Source organism: Gossypium hirsutum, chromosome D13, assembly GCF_007990345.1.
Source record: "Gossypium hirsutum isolate 1008001.06 chromosome D13, Gossypium_hirsutum_v2.1, whole genome shotgun sequence".
Lineage (NCBI taxonomy): Eukaryota > Viridiplantae > Streptophyta > Magnoliopsida > Malvales > Malvaceae > Gossypium > Gossypium hirsutum.
Window position 1 is genome coordinate 45,194,511 of NC_053449.1, and position 7,487 is coordinate 45,201,997.

Here is a 7,487-nt window from a genome sequence, read left to right on the forward strand (position 1 = left end):
GTAAATCAAGAAATGATGTGTTCGGCTCAACGGGGTTCACTAAGGGTTAATTAAAAAGGTAGCTTTTTATGGGATAAGCGGGTTAAAACCTAAGTGCCTTTATCATCTCAATATATCAAATCAAAGGTGTGGTCTCGACATGTATAATTGAAGCAAGTTCTAGAATAACAAATCAAATTGACACACTCATAACCAGTAATAAAATGAACAAGAAAAACGTACACTCTAAAGGCTCAATATCTCAAAAAAATAATGGTTTTTGATGTTAAACTTGCAAATTTAAAACTTCAAGATAATACCTCAATTCAAGGAAACAACTTAAAATTTTTAATTCTAAAAAATAACTTATCATGCTCGATTCTCTCATGTCTTAAAGTTTAAATGAGCCAATGCAAAAATATCTATAAATTAACCCAAAACACATCAAAAAAATCTCAAATCGATAAAAACTCATTCTAATGGAAGTATGAGAAAATTACTTAACTACAAGATATTATCCCGAGATTTTCTAATAATTATACAAATAACCTCCCCACACTTAAGATGTACATTTTCCTCAATGTACGACTAGATATAAACACGGAATAAGCAAAATATCATAAGAGAGGGAGGAAAAAACTGCCCTGAATATGGATGAAATTGCTAGAATAGTGAAAATCGAAAATTGTAGGCAATGGAAAGTGTAGTGCATGGTTCTGAGCAAACTAATAAGAAAATAAACTCAAATAGTGAAGGAGATTAAAAGGTTACAACTCAATTAAAAGCAACCATAAAAATAAAAATTTAGTTTGAAAGATAATGAATTAAAGAAGTTTAAGAAAATAAAACTAAAAAGAAAAATAAAACAACTAAAAAGAAAAAGAAAAAGAAAAAGAAAACTAAAAAGAAAAAAGAAAAAAATAAAACTAAATGATCATCATCGTCAAAGCCATCGGTATTCTGAGTCGTCAGCGCTAAAGAGGATATATGGAGGTGCTGACAGATCTGTTGCAAAGTCGCGTCAATACTATCGAACCTCTGAAAGAAATGCTGCTCGAAGCGAGTGAACCACTCAGAGAGGTCCGCTAAGGTAGCAGCAGATGTAGCAAGATGGTGACTCTGATGTAAATGATGAGGTGGATCCTAGTGATGGAAGGGGACATCATCAGTGAAGTCATCTGTCCTAGTAGTATAAGTGAGGATGACTGCTTCTGTGTGTTGAGGAGACCAAAGTGTCGTGCGAGTCGAGTCACATAAAGGCCTAAACAGATAGGATTCTTCCTGTTGCACTCTGTCTGATGGCGAAAGGCAAGAACGATGAAGTAGGCTAAACTGAAAATACGCCCCATGGCCATGCTCTATAGAAAATAAGCATCAGTGGTACTAGTGACTCCGATGCTCTCTCTCTGATAGGTCGATGTGTAAGCCAAGATGGCTTGAATATATCTCAAAGCCAGAGGAAGAGAAGTCACCTTCGAACGACTCGAGTCACAAGTCGTTATACTCGTTCTGAGATCTACCCAACAAAAAAAGGACGAGTAGTGGATGTGCCAGTATAATCGGAGAAACCCCTCGACACTCATGAAATCTACAGTGTATAGTCCCAATGCAACTCCAAACTCTGGGACACTCATATGTCACGCCGTACCACTAAGTCTAAAAGTAATGGTTCTCGTCTTGTCATGGGTCGTCATTACCTGTTGTAAGAGAAATGTCGAACAAAAGTCCAAAGTTAGCTCCATGTATATGGGCTCGATGATGGAAAAGAATTGGTCCCAAGGAGATGTAGCAATTATGGCGCAGACACGATCAACTAGCTGGACTTGCTGTAAAGCAGCCCAATCAATACAATGATCTAAACCAAGTGGCCTCTGTGGAAGATGCTGATATAAGTCCTCTTGAGGACCTTGTGAAAATCGTAAGAATGGATGGCGGGCATCGGTGGAAGCACCTGAGCAGGAGGTCGCGCTCGGAGTCTTCCACTTTTTCGAAGCAAGGATGGCGACCATAGAATTTCCTTTAGTGTTCATCATAATGGAATCTACAATAAAAGGAAACAATCAAATATCCAAATCAAATTACACAAATGGACGCACCAATTATAAAAGAGGCAATCCAATAACTCATACAGTAATCAAAGTCAACATCAACAACTGGACAAAAAAAAAACAATTGATGACAAAAATAATATAAACAATAATCCAAAATACAATACCAAAAGAACAAGACTAGTCAATAACAGTAATAATACGAAGTAATAAAATAAGAAATTATTCACTCCCAAAATAACTATTGAAATACCAAAATGAGACATAATCATCACAAAAATAAAACTAAGTAATAATAAAGATAAGAAAAATAATAATAAATAAAAATGATAAATCAACAAAAACAAAAAGAAACATAATTAGTCAAGTCACCAAAACAATACTTGGATAACTAAAATAACATAGCAAGAAGAGTAATAAAAATGATAAATAGAATGAAGCACATAAAAATAAGAACAAGAAAACAAATAGAAATAAATAAGAATAGAAATAAGAATCATAAATAAATAAAATAAAATAAGGGAAAAGGGAAAAAAAGGATGACCGAGGAAGGTCGGTGACTAGAGTGACAGGCGAAACAACGATAAGAGAGAGGGGGGTTGCATATGGTGATTGGTTAGCGATGGGAACGGTTTGCGGGGGTGAGGGGAAAGAGGGTGGGATGGTGGGTTCAGGTTTGTGGGCGGTGGTAGGAGAAGGAAGATGGGGGCTCTTGATTAGTAAGGGGCGACGAGGTGAGAGGCCGAGAAAGGGGAAGGTTGGGGCGGCTTGGAGTGGGGTTGTGGCTAGGGTATAGGGATGGCAAGAGGGAAAGGAGGGGGAAATGATGGATAGCGTAAGGAGGAGGCAGATGGAGGTGGTCAGACTAGCAAGGGACAAGGAGAACGACGGTAGGGGTTAAAAACAAAAAAAAAGGAATATAGTTAAAAAATATTAGAGTTATTGGGTTAAAAATATGGCACAACCATGTAACGGCACATTTGGGCCACACGGCCGTGTGTGACTCCCTCGGCCAATGTGCATTTTAAACATTTCAACCCAATCTTCACACGGCCACGGACCCACCCGTGTGTCCAAGCTTTGTGGCCTACACGGCCATGTGCCAGGCCGTGTGTGATTTCCTTCGCTTCTCCCATGGCCGTGTGAGAGGCCGTGTACAGTGATAGAGTAGGGGCGACGGTGGCCGGTCTTGCGAGGAAGAGGAATGATCGGGGGTGCCCGGAGTTGCAATAGGGGGTCGACGGCGGCTAGGCTTATGGGGTGGGAAATTCGAAGAAGATGAAAGTAAAACTAAATTAGGGTTTGAGGGTCAAATAGGTAACACGGTCATGTAAAGGCCCATGTTGGGCAACACACCTGTGTGGATCCTTCTCAGCCCCTGTTCCACTAACAATTCCAACCCAGTCTTCAAACGGCCTCAGACATGCCCGTGTGTCTAGGCCGTGTGGCACACACAGCCGTGTGCCAGGCCATATGGCATACACTGTCCTGTACCAACCCATGTGTGATTTCCTTCACTTCTCCCACGCCCGTGTTTGAAGTCGTGTGGGGCACATAGTCTCACACATGCCCATGTGTCTCGGCCGTGTCTCGTACATGGCGGTGTTTCTTGCCCGTGTAACTCTCTAACTTAAAATTAAAATTAAAAAATAGCTTCAGTACTCACACAGCCTAAGACATGCCCATGTGTCTAGGTTGTGTGTGTCACACGGTCGTGTCTCCAGGTCGTGTGGACCACCTCAAGCCGTGTAACCTTCGAAAAATTTGAAAAATTAAGTCTTAAGACTCACACAGCCAAGGACATACCTCTGTACCCAAGCCGTGTGACTCACTGTCGATTCCCCTATTGTGCACATGGCCTGGGACATGCTCATATGTCTAGGCTGTGAGGGTCAAAACGATATTTTTTTATTTTAAAATTTTAAATTAGGATACAATAGAATTCAAAAAATTAGAAAAAGTTAAACACTCAAGTTACATCTCGAGAAGTGCTTATTTAGAGTCTAAGCTCGACTTACCTCATATGCGCACGGTTAGGGTGGTTCTCAAAGCTGAGGCTCCTCTTTCTCGTTATTAAAATTAATACCAAGATAAGGTTTGAGTCTAGTACTATTTACCTTAAACGTGTCGAACTCAAAATGAGTTACCTTGACTGTACCGTATGCAAAGACATTCAGTACCGTAAATAGGTTTGATCTGTTTGCCTAGAGCTCTGAAGGGGCAATTCATGGATCCGTTTTGTCCACCAGTACCTTGTTCCCAACCTTAAATTGGCTCGTTCCATTCACATGCTCCTCATGGCATCACTTTGGCTCTTTATCATGCTTTTTCAATTTCTCTTTCATATGTGTTCGCCATTCATCTAGTGCATCGATTTGAACCATTCGCTCTTGATAGGTTGTTCTATTTCTATCACCTTCACTGAAACATGGCTCCATTATGTTTTCATGAGGGATTTCCTACAAAGAAGGTTGAGTCACATGGTTACTCACATTAACAGAACGTTTCATATCATCTCACTCACTAGAGACTTTCATAGAATCACATGCTTGGAGAATAATTTTCTCACTACCTACACGAAGTACAAGCTCCCCTGTACCAATATCTATTATAGTCCTAGTAGTTGCTAAAAAGGGTCATCCTAAAATTAAAGGTACCTCACTACCCTCATCCATGTCCAACACAACAAAGTCAACGGAGAATATGAATTTATCTATTCTAACAAGAACATCCTGAATAACACCCCTAAGATATCTAATGGTTCTATTCACTAATTGAATACTCATCTTAGTTTGTTTGGGTTTCCCAAGACCTAGTTGTTTAAACATTTTGTGGGGAATGACATTAATACTAGCCCCTAAATCAGCCAAAACATTATCAATATTTAAACTACCAATTAAACAAGGAATAGTAAAACTCTCTCGATCTTTCAGTTTGTTAGGTAGTTTATTTCGTAAGATGACCAAGCAAACTGCATTAAGTTCCGTAGTCGATGAATCGTCTAACTTTCGTTTGTTTGCAAAACAACTTCTTTAAAAATTTTACATAATTAGGCATCTGTAAAAGAACTTCTTTAGAAATTTACCAAATTATTCATTTGTGTGGTCTCTCTTCGTCACGTTAGGATATGGCACTCGATATTTATATGTTTTGGCAACCAACGTTTGCTCTTTTTTATCTTCCACAGCCTTATCGTTATTCACCACAATTTCTTGCCTTAGTTTTTGTTCAGATTCAACTAACCCTTCTTCGTCTCGAATAGTAATTGCATGAAGCTGCTCCCTTGGGTTAGTTTCAGTATTGCTAGGCAAGCTACCCTGGGGTCTTTCCAAAATTAACTTAGCAAGCTAACCTATTTGGTTCTCGAGCCCTTGAATTGATGCTTGTTGATTTTTCAGTGCTACCTCAGTGTTTTCAAAACGAGTTTATAACATCGAGATAGACTTCGTTAATATCTCCTCAAGTTTTAGCTTCTTCTCTTGCTGATAAGGTGGTTGTTGGAAGCCCGGAAGGGATTGTGCTCTCTGATCTCCTTGACTACCTCAAGAAAAATTAGGATGATTCCTCCAACCTGCATTATAGTTATTACTATAAGGGTTATTTTAAGGCCTAGAATCATTACCCATATAATTGACTTGCTCGTTCTCTGTGCTAGGACCGTGGGGTAAACACTCTGGATTAGTCATTCCTCCTCCATTTGTTTTGCATTACATCATTAGATGTACCTACGTAGAAAGATATAAACCGTTAATTTTCTTATTAAGCAAATCTACCTAGTTTGATAATATAGTGACCGCATCTAAGTTAAAAACATCGAAAACTTTCATCGGCTTTGTCCTCATGACTTGCCACTAATAATTATTCATTGTCATTTCCTCAATAAATTCATAAGCTACTTCAGGTGTTTTATTATTCATAGTTCCACCGGCTACTGTGTCCATTAATTGCCTAGTTGAGGTATTCAAACCGTTTTAGAGGGTTTGAACTTCCAGCCATAGAGGTAACCCACAGTGAGGGCACCTTCTCAATAGATCCTTTTATCTCTCCCATGCATCATATTAGGTCTCTAAATCAATCTGAACAAGGGAAGATATATCATTCTTGAACTTGACTGTATTAGCCAGTGGGAAGTACTTCAGTAGAAATTTCTCGATCATCTGAGCCCATGTAGTGATGGAACCTCGTGGTAAAGAGTTTAACCACTATTTATATTTGTTCCTCAATGAGAAAGGGAATAACCATAAGCAAATGGCGTCATCAGTGGTGCCATTAATTATGAAAGTATCACATATTTCCAGAAAATTAGCCAAATGAGTATTTGGATCTTCTTCTTGCAAACCATCTTGTAACACCCCTAACCCGTATACGTCATCGTATTAGGGTTACGAGGCATTACCGAACAAACACAACCATTTTTTTTCCACACCAATTCTTAATACAAAACATACATATCCGTCAATTCAATATCATAGCACAACTGAAACTCATCCCTTAACCAATTTACAGCATAAACAGCACTTCAAATTAAGGTTAGATCATGATCAAATATACATTATGTTCTTTCATACTCTTTAGCCGAATTGTTTAATAAAAACTTACAAGCATTTTTACTATGTTTTAAACTTACTAATACAAACTAATTCATAATTTATTCATGATGTAACCAGTCAAGAAATATAATCAAGCTATCAATCATACTAATGATCATTTATCAAATAGACTTATACCATGGTCGGATCATTTAAATCAATCACATTGAACATTCAACCTAGAATATATAAAACTAAGTTTAAACATAATGATCAAGCCATTTTAACTAAACCGAATTTAAGCATAGGAAATAGACCATTAAAACATATTCGTTAATACCAAATTCAAAACGAAAAGAGATAAGCCATTTTCGCATGGCTCATATTCACATATCCCAAAATTTTAAACATATTAACTAGACTATACATGCCATAGGTTCGAGTTCAAAATATATAAAATACCAAAGACAGTCGATAGTGTGATAGATTATGCTGATGATCCCCGAGCTCGTAACGCGTCTCCAAAATCTATAAGAATAGATAGACAAAGATAACCAAAGTAAGCTTTTATAGCTTAGTAAGTCTATAGCGTATCTAAAAATACATATAAAAGAATCACATAATTATTTAAGTAAATTTATCGAAATCACAAATATCAAATATAATTACTAACCAAACATTTCTATATTAAGTAATTTCGTTTAAATCTAAAAGAATGTATATTTAACTAATATACATAAATAGACAAAGGTATATACATTATGTGCATAAAATCAAATTACTAACATAATCATTATCTGCATATACAGATTTCTAGAGTACTTGTTGTTCGTACTTCATCGGATCCATTTATATATAATTGTTCAATTACATATACCAAAAGCATAATTTTTATACTTATAAACTATAAAGGCCGAATGCACATATTCAC

At 37.4% G+C, this 7,487-nt stretch overlaps 1 non-coding gene across 1 annotated transcript; it reads left to right on the forward strand.

The window, feature by feature from the left end:
• The first annotated feature begins 6,029 nt into the window (after positions 1-6,029).
• Positions 6,030-6,136, forward strand: LOC121225816 (small nucleolar RNA R71). Its single transcript, XR_005923719.1, has one exon. It is a non-coding gene; the product is annotated as a small nucleolar RNA R71 (small nucleolar RNA).
• The last annotated feature ends 1,351 nt before the right edge of the window (positions 6,137-7,487 follow it).